The sequence below is a fragment of the Triticum aestivum genome, chromosome 1B, assembly GCF_018294505.1.
Source record: "Triticum aestivum cultivar Chinese Spring chromosome 1B, IWGSC CS RefSeq v2.1, whole genome shotgun sequence".
Classification (NCBI taxonomy): domain Eukaryota; kingdom Viridiplantae; phylum Streptophyta; class Magnoliopsida; order Poales; family Poaceae; genus Triticum; species Triticum aestivum.
The window spans coordinates 483,998,082-484,024,648 of NC_057795.1; positions in this window are offsets into that span (position 1 = coordinate 483,998,082).

Below are 26,567 nucleotides of genomic sequence, written 5' to 3' on the forward strand. Positions count from 1 at the left end.
ATGTCTGCATGTCTCCCGAACCCGTAGGGTCTACACACTTAAGGTTCGGTGACGCTAGGGTTATTAGGAAGACTAGTATGTGACTACCGAATGTTGTTCGGAGTCCCGGATGGGATCCTGGACGTCACGAGGAGATCCGGAAGGGTCCGGAGGTAAAGATTTATATATGGGAAGTTGTCAAACGGACACCGGGAAGTTTCGGGGTCATACCGGTATTGTACCGGGGCCACCGGAAGGGTTCCGGGGGTCCACCGGGAGGGGCCACCCCTCCCGGGGGGCCACATGGGCTGCGTGGGGCAGGGAGCCAGCCCCTGGTGGGCTGGCCGCACCCCCTCCCTTGGGCCCATGCGCCTAGGGTTGAGGGGGAACCCTAGAGGGGGCGCCCCCCTTGGCTTGGGGGGCAAGCCACCCTCTCCCCTCTCCCCTAGGCCGCCGCACCCCCCCCTAGATGGGTTCTAGGGGCCGGCCCCCTTCTCCCTTCCCCCTATAAATAGAGGGGTGAGGGGAGGGCAGCCGCACCACCCTCCAAGGCGCAGCCCTCCCCTCCCCAACACCTCTCCTCCTCCGTTGTGTGCTTGGCGAAGCCCTGTCGGAGTACTGCCTCTCCACCATCACCACGCCGTCGTGCTGCCGGTGGAGCTGTCTTCCTCAACCTCTCCTTCCCCTTGCTGGATCAAGAAGGAGGAGACGTCTCCCGTCCCGTACGTGTGTTGAACGCGGAGGTGCTGTCCGTTCAGCACTTGGTCATCGGTGATTCGAATCACGTCGAGTACGACTACATCATCACCTTGCAAGCTTCCGCACGCGATCTACAAGTGGTATGTAGATGCAAACTCTCTCCCTTGACTCGTTGCTTAGATGAACTCATAGATGGATCTTGGTGAAACCGTAGGAAAATTTTTAATTTTCTGCAACGTTCCCCAACAGTGGCATCATGAGCTAGGTCTATGCGTAGTTCTCTTTGCACGAGTAGAACACAATTTTGTTGTGGGCGTGGATTTTGTCATCTTACTTGCCTCTACTAGTCTTTTCTTGCTCAACGGTATTGTGGGATGAAGCGGCCCGGACCAACCTTACACGTACGCTTACGTGAGACCGGTTCCACCGACTGACATGCACTAGTTGCATAAGGTGGCTGGCGGGTGTCTGTCTCTCCCACTTTAGTTGGAGCGGAATCGATGAACAGGGCCCTTATGAAGGGTAAATAGAAGTTGACAAAATCACGTTGTGGTGATTCGTAGGTAAGAAAACGTTCTTGCTAGAACCCAATTGCAGCCACGTAAAAGATGCAACAACAATTAGAGGACGTCTAACTTGTTTTTGCAGCGATTGATCATGTGATGTGATATGGCCAGAAGTTGTGATGAATGATGAATTGTGATGTATGAGATCATGTTCTTTGTAATAGGATTCACGACTTGCATGTCGATGAGTATGACAACCGGCAGGAGCCATAGGAGTTGTCTTTATTTTTTGTATGACCTGCGTGTCATTGAATAACGCCATGTAAACTACTTTACTTTATTGCTAAACGTTAGTCATAGAAGTAGAAGTAGTCGTTGGCGTGACAACTTCATGAAGACACGATGATGGAGATCATGATGATGGAGATCATGGTGTCAAGCCGGTGACAAGATGATCATGGAGCCCCGAAGATGAAGATCAATGGAGCTATATGATATTGGCCATATCATGTCACAACTATATAATTGCATGTGATGTTTATTATGTTTATGCATCTTGTTTACTTAGGACGACGGTAGTAAATAAGATGATCCCTTACAAAAATTTCAAGAAGTGTTCTCCCCTAACTGTGCACCGTTGCTACAGTTCGTCGCTTCTAAGCACCACGTGATGATCGGGTGTGATGGATTCTTACGTTCACATACAACGGGTGTAAGACAGTTTTACACAGCGAAAACACTTAGGGTTAACTTGACGAGCCTAGCATGTGCAGACATGGCCTCGGAACACGGAGACCGAAAGGTCGAACACGAATCGTATGGAAGATACGATCAACATGAGAATGTTCACCGACGATGACTAGTCCGTCTCACGTGATGATCGGACACGGGCTAGTCGACTCGGATCGTGTAACACTTAGATGACTAGAGGGATGTCTAATCTAAGTGGGAGTTCATAATTTGATTAGAACTTTATTATCATGAACTTAGTCTAAAACCTTTGCAAATATGTCTTGTAGATCAATGGCCAACGCTAATGTCAACATGAACTTCAACGCGTTCCTAGAGAAAACCAAGCTGAAAGATGATGGCAGCAACTATACGGACTGGGTCCGGAACCTGAGGATCATCCTCATAGCTGCCAGGAAACAATATGTCCTAGAAGGACCGCTAGGTGACGCTCCCGTCCCAGAGAACCAAGACATTATGAATGCTTGGCAGTCTCGTGCTGATGATTACTCCCTCGTTCAGTGCGGCATGCTTTACAGCTTAGAACCGGGGCTCCAAAAGCGTTTTGAGCACCACGGAGCATATGAGATGTTCGAAGAGCTGAAACTAGTTTTTCAAGCTCATGCCCGGGTCGAGAGATATGATGTCTCCGACAAGTTCTACAGTTGTAAGATGGAGGAAAACAGTTCTGTCAGTGAGCACATCCTGAAGATGTCTGGGTTGCACAACCGTATGACCCAGCTGAACATTAACCTCCCAGATGAGGCGGTCATTGACAGAATCCTCCAGTCGCTCCCACCAAGCTACAAGAGCTTTGTGATGAACTACAACATGCAGGGGATGGAAAAGACCATTCCTGAAGTGTTCTCGATGCTGAAGTCAGCAGAGGCTGAAATCAAGAAAGAACATCAAGTGTTGATGGTCAATAAGACCACTAAGTTCAAGAAGGGCAAGGGTAAGAAGAACTTCAAGAAGGACGGCAAAGATGTTGCCGCGCCTGGTAAGCCAGTTACCGGGAAGAAGTCAAAGAATGGACCTAAGCCTGAGACTGAGTGCTTTTATTGCAAGGGGAAGGGTCACTGGAAGCGGAACTGCCCAAATACTTAGCGGATAAGAAGGCCGGCAACACCAAAGGTATATTTGATATACATGTGATTGATGTGTACCTTACCAGTACTCGTAGTAACTCCTGGGTATTTGATACCGGTGCCGTTGCTCATATTTGTAACTCACAGCAGGAGCTGCGGAATAAACGGAGACTGGCGAAGGACGAGGTGACGATGCGCGTCGGGAATGGTTCCAGAGTTGATGTGATCGCCGTCGGCACGCTGCCTCTACATTTACCTACGGGATTAGTTTTGAACCTTAATAATTGTTATTTAGTGCCAAGTTTGAGCATGAACATTGTATCTGGATCTCATTTAATACGAGATGGCTACTCATTTAAGTCTGAGAATAATGGTTGTTCGATTTATATGAGAGATATGTTTTATGGTCATGCTCCGATGGTCAATGGTTTATTCGTAATGAATCTCGAGCGTAATATTACACATGTTCATAGTGTAGATGCCAAAAGATTTAAAGTTGATAACGATAGTCCCACATACTTGTGGCACTGCCGCCTTGGTCACATTGGTGTCAAGCGCATGAAGAAGCTCCATGCCGATGGACTTTTAGAGTCTCTTGATTATGAATCGTTTGACACGTGCGAACCATGCCTTTTGGGCAAAATGACCAAGACTCCGTTCTCCGGAACAATGGAGCGAGCAACCAACTTGTTGGAAATCATACATACCGATGTGTGCGGTCCAATGAGCGTTGAGGCTCGCGGAGGATATCGTTATGTTCTCACTCTCACTGATGACTTGAGTAGATATGGGTATGTCTACTTAATGAAACACAAGTCTGAGACCTTTGAAAAGTTCAAGGAATTTCAGAATGAGGTAGAGAATCAACGTGACCGAAAGATAAAATTCTTATGATCAGATCGTGGAGGAGAATACTTAAGTCACGAATTTGGTACACACTTAAGGAAATGTGGAATCGTTTCACAACTCACGCCGCCTGGAACACCTCAGCGAAATGGTGTGTCCGAACATCGTAATCGCACCCTATTGGATATGGTGCGGTCTATGATGTCTCTTACCGATTTACCGCTATCATTTTGGGGATACGCTCTAGAGACAGCTACATTCACTTTAAATAGGGCACCGTCTAAATCCGTTGAGACGACACCGTATGAATTATGGTTTGGAAAGAAACCTAAGCTGTCGTTTCTAAAAGTTTGGGGATGCGATGCTTATGTCAAGAAACTTCAACCTGAAAAGCTCGAACCCAAGTCGGAAAAATGCGTATTCATAGGATACCCTAAGGAAATTGTCGGGTATACCTTCTACTTAAGATCCGAAGGCAAGATCTTTGTTGCCAAGAACGGATGCTTTCTGGAAAAAGAGTTTCTCTCGAAAGAAGTAAGTGGGAGGAAAGTAGAACTCGATGAAGTACTACCTCTTGAGCGGGAAAGTGGCGCAGTGCAGGAAACCGTTCCTGTGATGCCCACACCAACTGAAGAGGAAAACAATGATGATGATCAAGGTGCTTCGGATCAAGTTACTGCTGAACTTCGTAGGTCCACAAGGACACGTTCCGCACCAGAGTGGTACGGCAACCCTGTCCTGGAAATCATGTTGTTAGACAACAATGAACCTTCGAACTATGAAGAAGCAATGGCGGGCCCGGATTCCAACAAATGGCTTGAAGCCATGAAATCCGAGATAGAATCCATGTATGAAAACAAACTATGGACTTTGACAGACTTGCCCGATGATCAGCGAGCGATAGAAAACAAATGGATTTTTAAGAAGAAGACGGACGTGGATGGTAATGTTACCATTTATAAGGCTCGACTTGTCGCTAAGGGTTATCGACAAGTTCAAGGGATTGACTACGACGAGACTTTCTCTCCCGTAGCGAAGCTGAAGTCCGTCCGAATCATGTTAGCAATTGCCGCATACTATGATTATGAGATATGGCAAATGGACATCAAAACAGCATTCCTTAACGGGCATCTTAAGGAAGAACTGTATATGATGCAGCCGGAAGGTTTTGTCGATCCTCGGAACGCTAACAAAGTATGCAAGCTCCAGCGATCCATTTATGGACTGGTGCAAGCATCTCGGAGTTGGAACATTCGCTTTGATGAGATGATCAAAGCGTTTGGGTTTATGCAGACTTATGGAGAAGCCTGCGTTTACAAGAAAGTGAGTGGGAGCTCTGTAGCATTTCTCATATTATATGTAGATGACATACTCTTGATGGGAAATAATATAGAATTTCTGGACAGCATTAAGGCCTACTTGAATAAGTGTTTTTCAATGAAGGACCTTGGAGAAGCTGCTTATATATTAGGCATCAAAATCTATAGAGATAGATCGAGACGCCTCATAGGTCTTTCACAAAGCACATACCTTGATAAGATTTTGAAGAGGTTCAAAATGGATCAGTCCAAGAAGGGGTTCTTGCCTATGTTACAAGGTGTGAGACTGAGCTCGGCTCAGTCACCGACCACGGCAAAAGATAAAGAAGAGATGAGTGTCATCCCCTATGCTTCAGCCATAGGATCTATTATGTATGCCATGCTATGTACCAGACTCGATGTAAACCTTGCCGTAAGTTTGGTAGCAAGATACCAAAGTAATCCCGGCAAGGAACACTGGACAGCGGTCAAGAATATCCTGAAGTACCTGAAAAGGACGAAGGACATGTTTCTTGTTTATGGAAGAGACGAAGAGCTCGTCGTAAAGGGTTACGTCGACGCTAGCTTCGACTCAGATCTGGATGACTCTAAGTCACAAACCGGATACGTGTATATGTTGAATGGTGGAGCAGTAAGCTGGTGCAGCTGCAAGCAGAGCGTCGTGGCGGGATCTACGTGTGAAGCGGAGTACATGGCAGCCTCGGAGGCAGCGCATGAAGCGATTTGGGTGAAGGAGTTCATCACCGACCTAGGAGTCATACCCAATGCGTCGGGGCCAATCAAACTCTTCTGTGACAACACTGGAGCTATTTCCCTTGCCAAGGAGCCCAGGTTTCACAAGAAGACCAGGCACATCAAGCGTCGTTTCAACTCCATCCGTGAAAATGTTCAAGATGGAGACATAGAAATTTGCAAAGTACATACGGATCTGAATGTCGCAGATCCGTTGACTAAACCTCTCTCGTGAGCTAAACATGATCAACACCAGAACTCTATGGGTGTTCGATTCATCACAATGTAACTAGATTGGTGACTCTAGTGCAAGTGGGAGACTGCTGGAAATATGCCCTAGAGGCAATAATAAAAGTATTATTATATTTCATTGTTCATGATAATTGTCTTTTATTCATGCTATAACTGTATTATCCAGAAATCGTAATACACGTGTGAATACTTAGACCACAATATGTCCCTGGTGAGCCTCTAGTTGACCAGCTCGTTGTGATCAACAGATAGTCATGGTTTCCTGACTATGGACATTGGATGTCGTTGATAACGGGATCACATCATTAGGAGAATGATGTGATGGACAAGACCCAATCCTAAGCATAGCATAAAAGATCGTGTAGTTCGTTTTGCTAGAGCTTTGCCAATGTCAAGTATCTCTTCCTTAGACCATGAGATCGTGTAACTCCCGGATACCGTAAGAGTGCCTTGGGTGTATCAAACGTCACAACGTAACTGGGTGACTATAAAGGTGCATTACAGGTATCTCCGAAAGTAGCTGTTGGGTTGACACGGATCGAGACTGGGATTTGTCACTCCGTATGACGGAGAGGTATCTCTGGGCCCACTCGGTAATGCATCATCATTATGAGCTCAATGTGACCAAGGTGTTGGACACGGGATCATGCATTACGGTACGAGTAAAGTGACTTGCCGGTAACGAGACTGAACAAGGTATTGGGATACCGATGATCGATTCTCGGGCAAGTAACGTACCGATTGACAAAGGGAATTGCATACAGGGTTTGATCGAATCCTCGACATCGTGGTTCATCCGATGACAACATCGAGGAGCATGTGGGAGCCATCATGGGTATCCAGATCCCGCTGTTGGTTATTGACTGAGAGCGTCTCGGTCATGTCTGCATGTCTCCCGAACCCGTAGGGTCTACACACTTAAGGTTCAGTGACGCTAGGGTTATTAGGAAGACTAGTATGTGACTACCGAATGTTGTTCGGAGTCCCGGATGGGATCCTGGACGTCACGAGGAGATCCGGAAGGGTCCGGAGGTAAAGATTTATATATGGGAAGTTGTCAAACGGACACCGGGAAGTTTTGGGGTCATACCGGTATTGTACCGGGGCCACCGGAAGGGTTCCGGGGGTCCACCGGGAGGGGCCACCCCTCCCGGGGGGCCACATGGGCTGCGTGGGGCAGGGAGCCAGCCCCTGGTGGGCTGGCCGCACCCCCCCCCCTTGGGCCCATGCGCCTAGGGTTGAGGGGGAACCCTAGAGGGGGCGCCCCCCTTGGCTTGGGGGGCAAGCCACCCTCTCCCCTCTCCCCAAGGCCGCTGCACCCCCCCCCCTAGATGGGTTCTAGGGGCCGGCCCCCTTCTCCCTTCCCCCTATAAATAGAGGGGTGAGGGGAGGGCAGCCGCACCACCCTCCAAGGCGCACCCCTCCCCTCCCCAACACCTCTCCTCCTCCGTTGTGTGCTTGGCGAAGCCCTGTCGGAGTACTGCCTCTCCACCATCACCACGCCGTCGTGCTAACGGTGGAGCTGTCTTCCTCAACCTCTCCTTCCCCCTTGCTGGATCAAGAAGGAGGAGACGTCTCCCGTCCCGTACGTGTGTTGAACGCGGAGGTGATGTCCGTTCAGCACTTGGTCATCGGTGATTCGAATCACGTCGAGTACGACTACATCATCACCTTGCAAGCTTCCGCACGCGATCTACAAGTGGTATGTAGATGCAAAGTCTCTCCCTTGACTCGTTGCTTAGATGAACTCATAGATGGATCTTGGTGAAACCGTAGGAAATTTTTTAATTTTCTGCAACGTTCCCCAACAATATACGCAAATAAGAGCGAGAAGAGAAGCAAAGGAACGGTCATGAAGCTACCAATGATCAAGAAGTGATCCTGAACTCCTACTTACGTCAAACATAACCCAAAGACCGTGTTCACTTCCCGGACTCCGCCGAGAAGAGACCATCATGGCTACACACGCGGTTGATGCGTTTTAATTCAGATCTGGTGTCAAGTTATCTACAACCAGACATTAACAAATTCCCATCTGCCACATAACCGCGGGCACGGCTTTCAAAAATTTATACCCTGCAGGGGTGTCCCAACTTAGCGCATGATAAGATCTAGCGATCAACGAAGGATATACCTTCTCACAGGAAGACCCGATCAGTCTCGGAATCCCGGTTTACAAGACATTTCGACAATGGTAAAACAAGACCAGCAAAGCCGCCCGCTGCGCTGACAATCCCGATAGGAGCTGCACATATCTCATTCTCATGGCAACACCAGATGAGACATCCTACGAGTAAAACCAGACCTCGAGTTTCCCCGAGGGGGCCCCGCAGTTTACTCGGTTCGGACCAACACTTAGACAAGCACTGGCCCGGGGGGGGGCTAAAATAAAGATGACCCTCGGGCTCCGGAAACCCAAGGGAAAAAGGGCTAGGTGAGGAAAATGGTAAAAGCAAGGTTGGGCCTTACTGGAGGAGTTTTATTCAAAGCGAACTGTAAAAGGGGGTCCCATAAATCACCCAACCGTGTAAGGAACGCAAAATCCGGGAACTAGGGCGGCAAGAGTGGAACAAAACACCAGGCATAAGGCCGAGCCTTCCACCCTTTACCAAGTATATAGATGCATTAATTAAATAAGAGATATTGTGATATCCCAACAAAATCCTGTCCACCATGGAGCAATCTTCAACTTCACCTGCAACTAACAACGCTATAAGAGGGGCTGAGCAAAGCGGTAACATAGCCAAACAACGGTTTGCTAGGAAGGGTGAAAAGGTTAGAGGCTGACATGGCAAATTGGGAGGCTTGAAGAGCAAAAGATAGGTAGCGCAGCATAGCGATAGAACGAAGCAACTAGCATAGCAATGATAGTAGTGAGATCCAAGGTGACAGTCATCTTGCCTGAAATCCCACAAGGAAGAAGAACGAGTCCATGAAGAAGACAAACGGGAGTAGTCGAACGAATCCTCACAATCACAGCATAGCGATAGAACGAAGCAACTAGCATAGCAATGATAGTAGTGAGATCCAAGGTGACAGTCATCTTGCCTGAAATCCCACAAGGAAGAAGAACGAGTCCATGAAGAAGACGAACGGGAGTAGTCGAACGAATCCTCACAATCGCAACATTACCGGAACTAAGAAGCAACACCGGAAAGAAACAAACAACATGGTAAATGCACAAGCATAAACATGGCATGATGCACAAACAAGTATGATGCATGTCCGGTTTAATGAGGCATGGCATGGCAAAGTGCAACAAACAATACTACAAGTTAAGTGGAGCTCAATATGCAACGAGTTGCATATTGACAAAACACCACATTGACAGATTTAGTTTAATCTCGTTTAAGCTACCAAACAATATTAAATGTTGTTAAACATGGCAAGAGGTGAAGAATAATTAAACTACCTATCTAGGCAAGTTTAAATGAGGCCGGAACAACAAACAATAATTCCGAAAAATCCCCATATGTTATTTAGCAATTTAATGCAAACACAATTTTAAGCATTTAAATTGTTATTATCATGATGCGGATGACATATGCAAGTTTTATGCAATTTTATGAAAATGTTGACATGAGCATGTTATGAAGCATTTGGTCACCATGGCGGAACAAAAAGGGTGCCACGCCGGTGAAACAGAAATGGTGCCACGGCAACATATCGGTTCCGATAGCTCATGGACATACCAGTGCATAAATGAAGCGTGCGGATGTGCGGAACATGCTAGAGATGGTGGAGGGCTCCCTACTATCGGGTCCCACGGGTTAGTGGCATGGAAACGAGTGACAACTCGGACACGGTGCAAACATGAGCATCTCATACAACCTGCACTCGTCCACGGGTCATCGTCTCTGCGGTTATACCTTTGAAGCGTGCATTTTCGGAGCGGTTCGGGTTCAGTACAATGTAGAGGAAGTAGTCGTTCACGGGTCGTCGTGGGAAGTAGTTGTTCATGTGGCGACGGTAGTGGAAGTAGTGGTACACGGCGATGGTAGTTGTACACGTGTCGAAGAGGAACTTGGCGCATCCAAGTCCTTCGGGGTTCCTTGTTGTACTTGCGTTTCGGTGCGGTACTTAGCGATTCCAGGATGTAGAGGTACACTTGTCGTAGCCATGTAGTCGTTCACGTATCACCGCGATGTAGTTGCACTTGGCGTCCGCAGCAGCATGTCCATGATGGCCAAACAAACCAATAGCGTCCGAAGGCAGCAGGGTCCGAGGCAAGGCTTGAGCTGTGAGATGCCATGGGCGTGCAACAGAGCAAAGGGGGCGCCGGGGCTCATGGGCAGCATGGACGGGCAGAGGCGCGGGGCAGAGGTGGAGGACCGGCGAGGTCGGGGACGAGACTGGACGCCGATGCGGATCTCAAGGACGTCGTTGGACCTGGAGGTTGAGGCACGGGGAGAAGGCCAGGGCCGTGGAGGTCGGGGACGACCCGATCTGAACGGCGTCGGCGGCTGGCGATGCAGAGGACGCGTCCTGGCGCTCGAAGGAGGCCGAGTCGGCGGCGGGTCCAGCCAGGAAGAGGCACCGGCGGTAGGAGGGAGCCAGGCGCAGAGGCAAGAAGACGTGGTGGCGGCCATGGCATCGACGAGGGGGTCGGCCGTGAGGCTCTGCTCCTATCTCTTTCTCTGTGGGAGGCAGCGCGAGGGAGGAGACGAGAGGGAGGTGGGGATCGGGCGATGGGTGTGCGTGGGTGGCGGCAGAGGGGAACGAGGAGAGGAAGATGGCGGCGGGAGGGAGGAGATCGGGAGAGATCGAGAGGACGAGGGTTGGGGTAGCTAGGGTTAACAGCGGGGCGCGGCTGTGCCTATGGGCCGGCTTAGTTGGTCGGGCCTAAGAGGCCGGCTGGGCTGGCTCTCTTCTCTCTCCCTCTAATTTTCTAGCAGAAAAGAAATAGAGAGAGGAAAAGAAATAGAGGGTTAGGGAAAGATTTTGCGCATGGGGATTTTTTCCCGAACTCGCAAAAATGAGCTCGATCCAGGAAAATTAAAGAGGCATGATTGAAAGATTTAAATCCAAAACCATTGAATTTAATTCGAATGGTATGGACAAGGATAACATTTTGGAAGAGTCCAAAAATGTTAGGAATTTAGGAGGAGCCTCGATAAAAGAGGTAAGAATTGTTGGCAAAGTTTGGGGACCACACTTGAAGTAGAAAGGGCGTGGGAATTTTGCAAGTGTGTTACGGTAATTCCAAACTAATGGAATATTTATAATAGCTCCATAAATATTAGGAGGATATGTTATAAAGAGAAATCCCCATGTGAATTCCCTTGATTTAAATAGATCAAAAGATCTATGCAATTTATTTAGTTGAGGTTGAGATGCAAAGATTAATGACATGATGGCATGATGACATGATGCAATGCAAAAATAAAAGAGCAAGCATAAATGAAACACACGGTTGATCACGAAAATATGGAAGTCTTCTGAAGCGTCGGTCTCGGGGCGTTACATATCACTTATTATTTAAATATATTTATAACAAAATGCTCAGCCCTTTTTCATTTTTTGATAACATTGCTGGCCCAACCCAACATTATAATTAGAATCAGCCCAGCAAAATCGTGTATCCACATAAAGTGCAAATGGCCTGTAATTTTTTAGGAAATAAAATAAATGGGCCGCATGAAAGCTACATTAATTGTTCACCCAGCCCAGCTAATGGCTGTAATTCAAAAAAAGATCAAATTGACTGTAAATTCTACCACGTAAAAAAAAGACTGTAAATTCTGAAGAAATGGGTTGAATACGTGCCACATTTTTGGAGGCTGAAATGTGGGCCAATAGGTCGAAGCCAACGCAAGTCGTTGTCAATTTAGTCAACAAATGATTCTGACATGTTAGCCGTTGGATTTACATCCAACGGGCGGCATCCATCTTCAATCTCTCGTCTTCTTCCTCCAGCACCGATGGGACCGCCTCCCGCCTCCTGCTGCTAGCAGCTTTGCTTAGCACGCTTCGCTATGAAGCTCTACTCCACCGTTGGCCAGGCCATCCCTCCACACCTCTTGTTCTTCTCCACCGACTGCCGAACCACACCGCACTAGAACCAGTTAACCCTCGTACACCTCTCCATCTGCGACTCTACTCCCGCGTCTTCCCATCTCTGGCTCGTTGCTGTCCGGGGCCTCGCCGTCGTCCACCACCTTGGATGCGCTCGGCGTGGCGTGGTCAATGTGGTCAACGAACGACACCATCGGAAGTAGACTGTGCGTGGAGAGGCTGACAGCTGGGTCCACAGCCACACACAAGGAAATGCCTCCTTATTACGCGCAAAATAATGATTCCTCCACCTGACATCTGGGACCCACCGGAAGGGCCTCTGTATTTTGCAAAAAAAACATGCCCCCCGCTGACTTGTCGGACCCACCAGCTATCTTCGCACGCAAGGAAGTGCCTCCTTACTACGCACAAAAAGATGAATACTCCCCTGTCAGCTGGAACCCAGCATACTAGGAGGCTGACTTGTGGGCCTACGAAGTTGACGGGGACAGAGGGCTTTGTCAACTTAGTCAAAATGAACGATTCTAGTTCCTGTTATCGTACGATGTTCATCCAACGGTTGTAGTGCTTCTTCAACCTCTGGTCTTCTTGCTCCAGCCGCCCAAACAAGCGCCGGTCGTGTCGCGTGCTCCTGCCTCCCGTGGCCGGCTGTGATGCCGCGGAGGCCTCACCGCCCCCTACTACTCCCACCACTGGCCAGGCCATCCCTCTACTCACCCACACCCCCTGTAATTAGAAGATCACAGGATGTAAAGAAGCATGGTGAGATTAAGTCAAACCACGAGAAAATGTACGGTTATAATGCTATTATGCTACTATCTCTTAGTCTTGTGCTTCATGAATAGGAATTTGAAAAGGAGGACAAGTGAAAATTAAAATTCCTATGTTTTTTCTTTCAAGGAGACACTAAAGGAACAAATCCTACAGTTTTCCTTCGCTCCATTCCTTTGAACCAAATTCATGAATAGTAGTACCATAGGAAACTTTCCAATTCCTATGTTCTTCATTCACTTTTCCTTTCAAGCACTCGTGATTCTAGTAGGCGGGCTTGAGCAAGGAAAAGCCTACACTAAAAAAATGTTTTTGTGCTACTTCTATTACTTTGGACCCAGGCCACTGCCCTACTAGCTCAACTCCCAGGGCCATCGACAAATGCACAGCTCAAATGTGCAGAGATAAATAATGATGGCGTTCAAGAGAGTCCATCACGGATAGCTAAGTTGCCTGTTACCTGACTGCTTGTGCTACGTGTGCTCAGTGGACAATATATATAACATGTAGATTAAAAAAGAGATGCAACAAGTGTACAACCTCTTTGGCGAAGCCATGTCGATCACAGCGTGATTGGGTTGGCCGGTGAGGATGCTCCGGCTGACTTGGCTGTCGGAGGAGGGGAAGAAGATCTTAGGCGTCTGGAGATGGAGCCCGAGGTACTGCTCCACTGTGATGGAGGGTTTCGTTGTTGGAGCAGCTCCGGTGAGTTGTACGATGATGTCTACTACACAACCTTCTTCTTGTAGACGTTGTTGGGCCTGCAAGTGCACAGGTTTCTGGAGAGTAGCAAATTTCCCTCAAGTGGATGACCTAAGGTTTATCAATCCGTAGGAGCCGTAGGATGAAGATGGTCTCTCTCAAACAACCCTGCAACCAAATAACAAAGAGTCTCTTGTGTCCCCAACACACCCAATACAATGGCAAATTGTATAGGTGCACTAGTTCGGCGAAGAGATGGTGATACAAGTGCAATATGGATAGTAGATATAGGTTTTTGAAATCTGAAATAATAAAAACAGCAAGGTAACAAGTGGTAAAAGTGAGCGTAAACGGTATTGCAATGATAGGAAACAAGGCCTAGGGTTCATACTTTCACTAGTGCAAGTTCTCTCAACAATAATAACATAGATAGATAATATAACAAGCCCTCAACATGCAACAAAGAGTCACTCCGAAGCCACTAATAGCGGAGAACAAATGTAGAGATTATGGTAGGGTACGAAACCACCTCAAAGTTATTCTTTCGGATCAATCTATAAAAGAGTTCATACTAGAATAACACCTTAAGACACAAATCAACCAATACCCTAATGTCACCTAGATACTCCATTGTCACCTCAAGTATCCGTGGGCATGATTATACGATATGCATCACACAATCTTAGATTCATCCAACCAACATAAAAGTACTTCAAAGAGTGCCCCAAAGATTCTATCGGAGAGTCAAGAACGTGTGCCAGCCCCTATGCATAGGTTCCCAATGTCACGAAACCTGCAAGCTGATGTCACGCCCAATAAGCGATACTATCCTAAAGAGACTCGAAGGTCCCACCAAGGATAGAACCGCATATTGATATGCTTTTGCAAGGTGGATATCATTACATCAACATTACATAACAGATGGGGATACATACATAAGGCATACAATGCCACACGAATACAACATCATCTTACATAAGAGCACCATCTGACTACGGATGAAACACAAACAGAAACTCAACCGACATCCACCCTGCTAGCCCAGGCTGCCGACCTGGAACCTATCCCCTGATCGAAGAAGCAGAAGAAGAACTCCAAAACAAGCAAACATCGCTCTCGCGTCATGATCATCGCATAACCTGTACCTGCAACTATTGTTGTAGTAATCTGTGAGCCACGAAGACTCAGCAATCCCATTACCATGGGTATCAAGACTAGATAAGCTAAATGGGTATGGAAAGGATAAGTGGTGAGGTTGCAGCAGCGACTAAGCATATATGGTGGCTAACATACTTAAATAAGGGCGAGAAGAGAGCAAACGGAACGGTCGTGAAGCTAGCAATGATCAAGAGGTGATCCTGAACTCCTACTTACGTCAAACATAACCCAAAACTGTGTTCACATACCGGACTCCGCTGAGAAGAGACCATCACGGCTACACACGTAGTTGATGCGTTTTAATTTGAATCTGGTGTCAAGTTATCTACAACCGGACATTAACAAATTCCCATCTGCCACATAACCGCAGGCACGGCTCTCGAAAGTTTATACTCTGCGGGGGTGTCCCAACTTAGCCCATGATAAGCTCTCGCGATCAACAAAGGATATTCCTTCTCCCAGGAAGACCTGATCAGTATCGGAATCCTGGTTTACAAGACATTTCGACAATGGTAAAACAAGACCAGCAAATCCGCCTGATGTGCCGACAAATACCGATAGGATCTGCACATATCTCATTCTCAGGGCAACACCGGATGAGCAATCCGTACAACTAAAATCAGACCTCAAGTTTCCCTGAGGGGGCGCTGCAAAGGGATCTAGTTTGGACCAGCACTTAGAGAAGCACTGGCCCGGGGGGGCTAAATAAAGATGACCCTCGGGCTCCGGAAACCCAAGGGAAAAAGGGCTGGGTGAGGCAAATGGTAAAACCAAGGTTGGGCCTTGCTGGAGGAGTTTTATTCAAATTGAACTGTCAAGGGGGTCCCATAAATCACCCAACCGCGTAAGCAACGCAAAATTCGGGAACATAACACCGGTATGACGGAAACTAGTGTGGCAAGAGTGGAACAAAACACCAGGGATAACGTCGAGCCTTCCACCGTTTACCAAGTATATAGATGCATTAATTAAATAAGAGATATTGTGATATCCCAACATAATCCTGTCCATCATGGAGCAATCTTCAAATTCACCTGCAACTAGCAACGCTATAAGAGGGGCTGAGCAAAGCGGTAACATAGCCAAACAACGGTTTGCTAGGAAGGTTGAAAAGGTTAGAGGCTGACATGGCAATTTGGGGAGGCTTGATCAACAAGGGATAGGTAGCGCAGCATAGAGATAGTACGAAGAAACTAGCATAGCAATGATAGTAGTGAGATCTAGGGTAGCGGTCATCTTGCCTGAAATCCCGCAAGGAAGAAGAACGAGTCCATGAAGAAGACGAACCCACATAGACAAACGAATCCTCACGATCGCAACGAAACAGGAACTATCGAGAAGAAGCACACAACATGGTAAAAAAACCACACATGAACAATACATGATGATCAACCAAGTATGATGCATGACAAGGCTACATGAAGCAACTCATGGCAAGAGATGATGCATACAAGAGCAACATAGCCAAACAAGTTTAAATGAGGCCGGAAACAACATATAACAATTCCGGTAAGTCCTCATATGCAAATTTAGAAATTGGTCCAGAACTGAATAAACCTTATGTTCAAGTTGTTAAACAGCAATTTAAGATGCACCAAGATGATCTACATGAAATTCTAGTCAAGTTACATATAAAGTTCATTTAATTCGGAGCTACGACCTAGAAGATATGAGCAAAACAAGTTAAACATGGCATTGATGCAAAATGCATACAAACATCAAGAAAACACCTCAAAAAAGGATGCAACATGATAATATGAAGCTACATGCAAAATCAAGCAAGTTTCATATAGAGCACACTCAAAACGGAGCAACGGTTCAACACATACACTCTATACAAGTTTAAAGGACAAGCTGTCCAAAACAGCAACTAGGCTTATTGCAAGCATCAAAACAATATGCTACAACACCTCAACCTAAACAAAAGGCATGGGCATGAAGTACAGGTAATGCATGACAAAACATGAACACTGAGCTATCTCCAGAAATCACTAGAACATGCTCAAAATGACATGGCACGATTGCAAATAGTAACAGTTTCAGTCTTGACAGAAAATAACATCAGGTTGCAATGTTTAGGGCTATCAAACAACATGTTACAGGAACTTATCATGGCAAACAAAGGCATGTCATGAATCTACTAAGTGCATAGAACAAAAATCCCTTACTGACCATGAGCCAAAAAGGCACAGAAGATATGATGGCACCCATGTAAACATGGCAAATGATATGGCAGATTCAGACATGGAAGGAGCAACAATGAGTAGGCATGTTGGTGAGCTTGTACCACTCCCCACAGAGCAATACATGGCATGTCAAGGCAACCAACAGTAAGAATACATGTTTATGAAGCTAAGAATGGCAATAGCAAGTTCATAAGGTGCATGGATCACTCACAAAACACATGGCAAAACTGAACTTAATGTTAACAGGTTGACAGCAACATCATTTAGCAATTTGAGAGCAAGATTACAACAATCTACAGCAGGCTATAAATGCAATCAGGGGCCTGAATGGATAGAGCATGACATGTATAAAAAACCATCCTTAGTGAACATCTCCAGATTATGCATAGGATGACTTGTAGCAGCAGGTTTACATAGCATCATGATATACCAGATTCAGACTAGCAAAACAGCAATAGCAAGTACCCTACTTAACAAGCTTGATCCACTCAGTACAAGACTCACAAAAATACAAGGATGGCCCCACTGCAAATATGACATGATGGAGTACAAAACACATGTAGAAATCATGCTCATAGGATGCACACATCAAATGCAACAAAAATGACAAATCATCAAGTTATATCAGTTTCAGTAGATTAACATCATATAGCACTCTTGAAACGATGATTCGGGAATCAACATGGACTCGAACAAACATGGCACAATGGAACAAAATGAGGAGCATCTCACAACGAACAATTTGACTTATAATGCACGCAAAATGAAGCTATGGATGCGGAGTTATGATGCGATGAACATGGGCACAAAATGTCAAAATATCAGGGACTTAGAGGAATTTCGGGGTCAACCTTCGAAAACGGATCTAGGTCTGGAGTTCGCCGGAGTTCGGACTTCGAGGCGGCCGGAGTTCGCCGGGGTTGGGGCCAGGGTGGCCGGTTCGGGCGTGGGCGAGGAGGAGACGGCGCGGGGCAGCGCCGCTGGAGGTCGCCGGAGGGCGGCGAGACAACGAGCAGGCGGCGGGGCGGCGACCTGGCGGCGAGCGCGGGGCGCCAGGCGTGGGAGGCGCCGGTGGCGAGCGGGGCGCGCGCGGGCGGCTTCGGGCGGGCCGGAGAGGCCCGGGACGGGCGGTGCGGCGTCGCACCGGTGGCGAGGTGGCGGAGGGGCGCCGGCGGAAGGCGGCCGGAGCGGGAGGCGGAGGCGGGCTCCGGCGAGCGCGGCGGCGAGGACCCGGACGGGCAGCGGCGCTCGGGCCCCGGATGGGCTCGGGCAGGCCTGAGCGGGCCGGCAAAGATGTGGGCGCGGGGGCACCACGTAGCGGGCGCTGAATGGGCGTGGGCGGCGGCGCAGATCGTCCGGCGGCGGCCGGACATGTCAGGTGGCGGCGGGGGAAGTTTTTAGGGTTTCATCTGCGATTTGGATGGGGGAGGCACATATTTATAGGTAGAGGGAGGTAGGAGACTCCAAATGAGGTGCGGTTTTCGCTCACACGATCGTGATCGAACGACCGAGAGCATGGAGGGGGTTTGGATGGGTTATTGGGCAACTTTGAAGTGGTGTTGGGCTGCAAACAAAAGAGGCCTTTACGGTTTCCTGGTTAACCGTTGGAGTATCAAACGGACTCCAAATGGCACGAAACTTGACAGGCGGTCTACCGGTGGTGTACCAAGGCCGCTTGGCAAATCACGGTCCATTTCGAGAATGTTTAACACCCGCTCACAACAAGAGACAAAAGGGGGACGCCAGAGGACATAGGAGTGCTGGATTGCAAAACGGACAACGGGCAAAATGCTCGGATGCAAGAAACGAACACGTATGCAAAATGAGATGCACATGATGACATGATAAAATGCAACACGCAAGCAATGACATGGCAACGACGGTGAATAACTGGAAGACACCTAGCACATCGAATCCGGGGCGTTACAGTTGATCACCAAAACATGCATCAAGTGGCACATGATATCCCATTGTCACCACAGATAATCACGGCAAGACATACATCAAGTGTTCTCATAAAAGACTCAATCCGATAAGATAACTTCAAAGGGGAAACTCAATTCATCACAAGAGAGTAGAGGGGGAGAAACATCATAAGATCCAACTACAGTAGCAAAGCTCAGGATACATCAAGATCGTGCCATAGAGGGAACATGAGAGAGAACACGAGAGAGAGAGAGAGAGAGAGAGAGAGAGAGAGAGAGATCAAACACATAGCTACTGGTACATACCCTCAGCCCCGAGGGTGAACTACTCCCTCCTCGTCATGGATAGCGCCGGGATGATGAAGATGGCCACCGATGATGGGATCCCCCTCCGGCAGGGCGCCGAAACAGGCTCCCGAGAGGTTTTTGGTGGTTACAGAGGCTTGCGGCAGCGGAACTCCTGATCTATCTTCTGTTTTGGAAGTTTTAGGGTACAAGAGTATATATGGGTGCAGGGGGTACGTCGGAGGAGCTACGGGGGCCCCACGAGGCAGGGGGCATGCCCGGGGGGGTGGGCGCGCCCCCACCCTCGTGGGCAGCCCGTATATCCCCTGACGTGCACTCCAAGTTCCCTGGGTTGCTTTCCTTCCAAAAATAACTTATCTAGTTGATTTCGTTCCGTTTTAACTCTGTCTGATATTCCTTTTCCTCGAAACACTGAAATAGGCATAAAACAGCACATATGGGCTGGGCCTCCGGTTAATAGGTTAGTCCCAAAAATAATATAAAAGTGGATAATAAAGCCCAATATTGCCTAAAACAATAGATAAAGTAGCATGGAGCAATCAAAAATTATAGATATGTTGGAGACGTATCAAGCATCCCCAAGCATAATTCCTGCTCGTCCTCGAGTAGGTAAATGATAAAAAGAGAATTTTTGATGCGGAGTGATACTTTGGCATAATTTCAATGTAATTCTTCTTACTTGTGATATGAATATTCAGATCCGAAAGATTCAAGACAAAAGTTCAAATTGACATGAAAATAATAATACTTCAAGCATACTAATAAAACAATCATGTATTCTCAAAATAACATGGCAAAAGAAAGTTCATCCCTACAAAATCATATAGTTAGGTTATGCTTCATTTTCGTCACACAAAGATGTTCCCAACTTCTATACCCCCGATGACAAGCCAAGCAATTGTTTCATACTTAAATAATCTCAAACTTTTTAAACCTTCATCCAATACATGAGCGTGAGCCATGGATATAGCACTATGGGTGGAATAGAATATGATGGTGGGGATTGTGTGGAGAAGACAAAAAAGGGGAAAGTCTCACATTGACGAGGATAATCAACGGGCTATGGAGATGCCCATTAATTGATGTCAACATGAGGAGTAGGGATTTCCATGCAACGGATGCACTAGAGCTATGAATGCTCAACAAAAGAAAACTAGTGGGTGCGCACCCAACTCGCTTGCTCACGAAGACCTAGGGTATTTGAGGAAGCCCATCGTAGGAATATACAAGCCAAGTTCCAAAATGAAAAATTCCCACTAGTATGAAAAGTCAACTTATGAGACTCACTACATGAAGAACAAGGTGCTACTTTGAAGCACAATATATGAGACTCACTACATGAAGAGCAAGGTGCTACTTTGAAGCACAAGTGTGGAAAAAGAGATAGTAGCATTGCCCTTTTTTTGGGGCCTTTTTTTTGGCCTTTCTCTCTTTTTTTGGGCAATGCTCTAATAATGATGATCATCACACTTCTATTGATTACAACTTAAGGATTACAACTCGAAACTTAGAATAAGATATGACTCTATATGAATGCCTCCGGCGGTGTACCGGGATGGTGCAATGAATCAAGAGTGACATGCATGAAAAATAATGCATGGTGGCTTTGCCACAAATACGATGTCAACTACATGATCATGCAATGGCAATATGACAAAAGTAATGTATGTGATGATGATGATGATGGAAGTTGCATGGCAATATATCTCGGAATGGCTATGGAAATGCCATGATAGGTATGTATGGTGGCTGTTTTGAGGAAGATATAAGGAGGTTCATGTGTGATAGAGCGTATCCTATCACGGGGTTTGGATGCATCGGCGAAGTATGCACCAACTCTCAAGGTGAGAAAGGGCAATGCACGGTACCGAAGAGGCTAGCAAAGGCGGAAAGGTCAGACTGCGTATAATCCATGGACTCAACATTAGTCAAAAGAACTCATATACTTATTGCAAAAATTTAGAATTCATCAAAAATCAAGTAATACGCGCATGCTCCTAGGGAGATAGATTGGTAGGAAAAGACCATCGCTCGTCCCCGACCGCCACTCATAAGGATTCACAAGCCAGGTACACTTCATGTTTCAAATTTGTTACACAACTTTAACCATACGTGCATGCTACGGGACTTGCTAACTTCACCACAAGCATTCTTTGAATTTGTAATCACCCAACTAGCATGACTTCGATATTATCACCTCCATATCTCAAAACAGTTATCAAGCATCAAACTTATCTTAGTATTCAACTCACTCAAAAGAAAGTTTCACATATCTTGAATACCAAGTATATTAATATTAAGCAAATTACCATGCTATTAACGACTCTCAAAATAATCTAAGTGAACCATGAGAGATCAATAGTTTCTTTAAAACAATTCCATCACCGTGCTCTAAAAGATCTAAGTGAAGCACTAGAGCAAAAATTATCACGCTCAAAAGATATAAGTGAAGCACTATGAGCAAAACTATCAAGGTCAAAAGATATAAGTGAAGCACATAGAGTATTCTAGCAAATTCCAATTTATGTATGGCTCTCTCAAATTTAATAATTTCAGATCTTGATACTTTTTTCAAACACCAAGCAAAGCTAAAGAAAACTACACTGCAAGGATAGCACAACTCATGTGAAGAAGCAAAAACTTAGGCTCAACCGATACTAACCGATAGTTGTTGGAGAAGAAAGGTGGGATGCCTACCGGGGCATCCCCAAGCTTAGATGCTTGAGACTTCTTGAAATATTATCTTGGGCTGCCTTGGGCATCCCCAAGCTTGAACTTTTGTGTCTCCTTAATTCCTCTCATATCATGGTTTCTCTTTTTATCAAAAGCTTCATTCACAACAAACTCAACAAGAACTCGTGAGATAGGTTAGTATAAACCAATGCAAAACCTTATCATTTCCTACTGTAACAAATCAGTAAAATTATTACTCAACATTGAATACTAAATGCCTCTGCATATTTAATACTCCTATCTTCAAATAGAATCATTAAACAACCAAACATATGCAAACAATGCAACCATAACAGCAATTTGTCAAAAAAGTATAGTCTGTAAAGAATGCAGGAGTATCAATAGTTCCCTGAATCCAAAAATTATGAACTAAAATTACCACTATATTAAATTTATCAGATCTCATTATGAAAAAGGTTTCAACATTATATCACTCTCTGACTTTTCTAGGGAATTTTTGCAACAGCGGTAAACTTTCTGTTTTCAAACAGCAACATGTATACTAGCAAAATAAGCATGGCAAAGGCTATCCTTGACTTCTTTATTGAAACTAGAGATGCAAAACATTAATCTAAATAACAGAAAGCAAATACTAACAAAAGAAAATGACGCTCCAAGCAAAACACATATCATGTGGTGAATAAAAATATAGCTCCAAGTAAAGTTACCGATGAACGAAGACGAAAGAGGGGATGCCATCCGGGGCATCCCCAAGCTTAGGCTTTTTGACTATTCTTGAATATTACCTTGGGGTGCCTTGGGCATCCCCAACCTTAGGCTCTTTCCACTCCTTATTCCATAGTCCATCGAATCTTTACCCAAAACTTGAAAACTTCACAACACAAAACTCAACAGAAAACTCGTAAGCTCCGTTAGTATGAGAAAATAAAACCACCACTTAGGTACTGTAATGAACTCATTATAAATTCATATTGGTGTAATATCTACTGTACTCCAACTTATCTATGGTTCATACCACTTAATACTACCCATAGATGCATCAAAATAAGCAAACAACACAAAGAAAACAGAATCTGTCAAAAACAGAACAGTCTGTAGTAATCTGTATCAAACGTATACTTATGGAACTACAAAAATTCTACCAAATTAGGAGGCCCTAAGAAATTTGTGTACCAATCCACAGCAAAAAGAATCAGATCAAGAGCACGTTTCGGTGAATTAACAAAACTAATCTACTGGGTGCAAAAGTTTCTGATTTTCAGCAGGATCAACACAACTATCAATGTAAGCTATCATAAAGGTCTTACTTGGCACTTTATTGAAACAAAAGCTATAAAACATAATTACTACAGTATCATAATCATGTGTACACACAAAAACAGTAAGGATAAATATTGGGTTGTCTCCCAACAAGCGCTTTTCTTTAATGCCTTTCTAGCTAGGCATGATGATGACAATGATGCTCACATAAAAGATAAGAATTGAAACATAACGGGAGCATCATGAAGCATTTGACTAGCACTTTTAAGTCTAACCCACTTCCTATGCATAGGGATTTTGTGAGCAAACAACTTATGGGAACAATAATCAACAAGCATAGGAAGGTAAAACAAGCATAACTTCAGAATTTTAAGCACATAGAGAGGAAACTTGACATTATTGCAATTCCTACAAGCATATATTCCTCCCTCATAATAATTTTCAGTAGCATCATGAACGAATTCAACAATATAACCAGCACCTAAAGCATTCTTTTCATGATCTACAAGCATAGAAAATTTACTACTCTCGACATAAGCAAAATTCTTCTCATCAATAGTAGTGGGAGCAAACTCAACAAAATAACTATCATAAGATTGAAAATTAAGATAAAGATGACAAGTCTCATGGTTATCATTATTCTTTAAAGCATACGTGCCATCACAATAATCATCATAGATAGGAGGCATGCTTTCATCATAGTAAATTTGCTCATCAAAGCTTGGGGGACAAAAAATATCATCTTCATCAAACATAGCTTCCCCAAGCTTGTGGCTTTGCATATCATTAGCATCATGGATATTCAAGGAATTCATACTAACAACATTGCAATCATGCTCATCATTCACATATTTCATGCCAAGAATTCTATGTAATTCTTCTTCTAGTACTTGAGCACAATTTTCCTTCCCATCATACTCACGAAAGATATTAAAAAGGTGAAGCGTATGAGACAAACTCAATTCCATTTTTTTGTAGTTTTCTTTTATAAACTAGACTAGTGCTAAAAGAAGAAACAAAAAGATTCCATTGCAAGATCTAAAGATATACCTTCAAGCGCTAACCTCCCGGGCAACGGCGCCAGAAAAGAGCTTAGTTGACAGGGTGTGAGTGAGTGCCCTTTACCTTTGCATCCCCGGCAACGGCGCCAGAAAAGAGCTTGATGTCTACTACACAACCTTCTTCTTGTAGACGTTGTTGGGCCTGCAAGTGCACAGGTTTGTAGGACAGTAGCAAATTTCCCTCAAGTGGATGACCTAGGGTTTATCAATCCGTAGAAGGCGTAGGATGAAGATGGTCTCTCTCAAACAACCCTGCAACCCAATACAATGGCAAATTGTATAGGTGCACTAGTTCGGCGAAGAGATGGTGATACAAGTGCAATATGGATAGTAGATATAGGTTTTTGTAATCTGAAATAATAATAACAGCAAGGTAACAAGTGGTAAAAGTGAGCGTACATAGTATTGCAATGATAGGAAACAAGGCCTAGGGTTCATACTTTCACTAGTGCAAGTTCTCTCAACAATAATAACATAGATAGATAATATAACAAGCCCTCAACATGCAACAAAGAGTCACTCTGAAGCCACTAATAGCGGAGAACAAACGTAGATATTATGGTAGGGTATGAAACCACATCAAAGTTATTCTTTCAGATCAATCTATAAAAGAGTTCGTACTAGAATAACACCTTAAGACACAAATCAACCAAAACCCTAATGTCACCTAGATACTCCATTGTCACCTCAAGTATCCGTGGGCATGATTATACGATATGCATCACACAATCTCAGATTCATCCAACCAACATAAAAGTACTTCAAAGAGTGCCCCAAAGTTTCTATCGGAGAGTCAAGAACGTGTGCCAACCCCTATGCATAGGTTCCCAATGTCACGAAACCTGCAAGTTGATCACCAAAACATACATCAAGTGGCACATGATATCCCATTGTCACCACAGATAATCACGGCAAGACATACATCAAGTGTTCTCATAAAAGACTCAATCTGATAAGATAACTTCAAAGGTGAAACTCAATTCATCACAAGAGAGTAGAGGGGGAGAAACATCATAAGATCCAACTACAATAGCAAAGCTCGGGACACATCAAGATCGTGCCATAGAGGGAACACGAGAGAGAACACGAGAGAGAGAGAGAGAGAGAGAGAGAGAGAGATCGAACACATAGCTACTGGTACATACCCTCAGCCCCGAGGGTGAACTACTCCCTCCTCGTCATGGATAGCGCCAGGATGATGAAGATGGCCACCGGTGATGGGATCCCCCTCCGGGAATAGGCCGGAACGGGCTCCCGAGAGGTTTTTGGTGGCTACAGAGGCTTGCTGCGGCGGAACTCCTGATCTATCTTCTGTTCTGGAAGTTTTAGGGTACAAGAGTATATATGGGTGCAGGGGGTACGTCGGAGGAGCTACGGGGGCCCCACGAGGCAGGGGGCGCACCCAGGGGGTGGGCGTGCCCCCCACCCTCGTGGGCATCCCGTATCTCCCCTGGCGTGCACTCCAAGTTCCCTGGGTTGCTTTCCTTCCAAAAATAACTTCTCTAGTTGATTTCGTTCTGTTTTGACTCCGTCTGATATTCCTTTTCCTCGAAACACTGAAATAGGCATAAAACAACAAATCTGGGCTGGGCCTCCGGTTAATAGGTTAGTCCCAAAAATAATATAAAAGTGGATAATAAAGCCCAATATTGCCTAAAACAATAGATAAAGTAGCATGGAGCAATCAAAAATTATAGATACATTGGAGACGTATCATACGACGCCGAGGCTGAAGCAGGACAAGAGAGACAACATTAACTTGAGTGGAATTCTAATAGCATATCCAATAGATGACGTAAAATACATAACCACAAAGTGCTAGATGTAAAATACATTAGCCGCTCATCTCTGAACTTAACTGCCGAAACTGAATTTAACTGTCGAAACTGAACTTAACTGTCGAAACTGAATTTTGCTGTCAAAACTGAATTTTACTGTCGAAACTGAACACACTAGCAAGGTGAGGCTACACATCAGTCGACTGACTTTTTCATATCTGGTCAGTTGATTTTGCAGCCATTGAATCGAAATCAAGGGCCCGCGGTTCATCTTCAACCTCCACCCACCTGAGCCGCCAGCCACCACCGGCCAAACAGCAGCCCCCCGCCGCCCGCGGATGGCGGTGCACCGCCCGCCTGCCCCAAAAACACTCCCCACAGCCGGTCCGCCGCCGCCCCAGCCATCCCTCTAGGCCCCCCGGGCCGAGCTTTTTCTCCGGCGATCCCCACGCCACCGCCCCACCACCGCCGGTGACCACTGTCCCCACCCTGAACCCTAAGATAGATAGTGGGGTACCTCTCCGGCGAGCCCCCCTCCCCGCTGCGGCTGGTTCTTCCTTC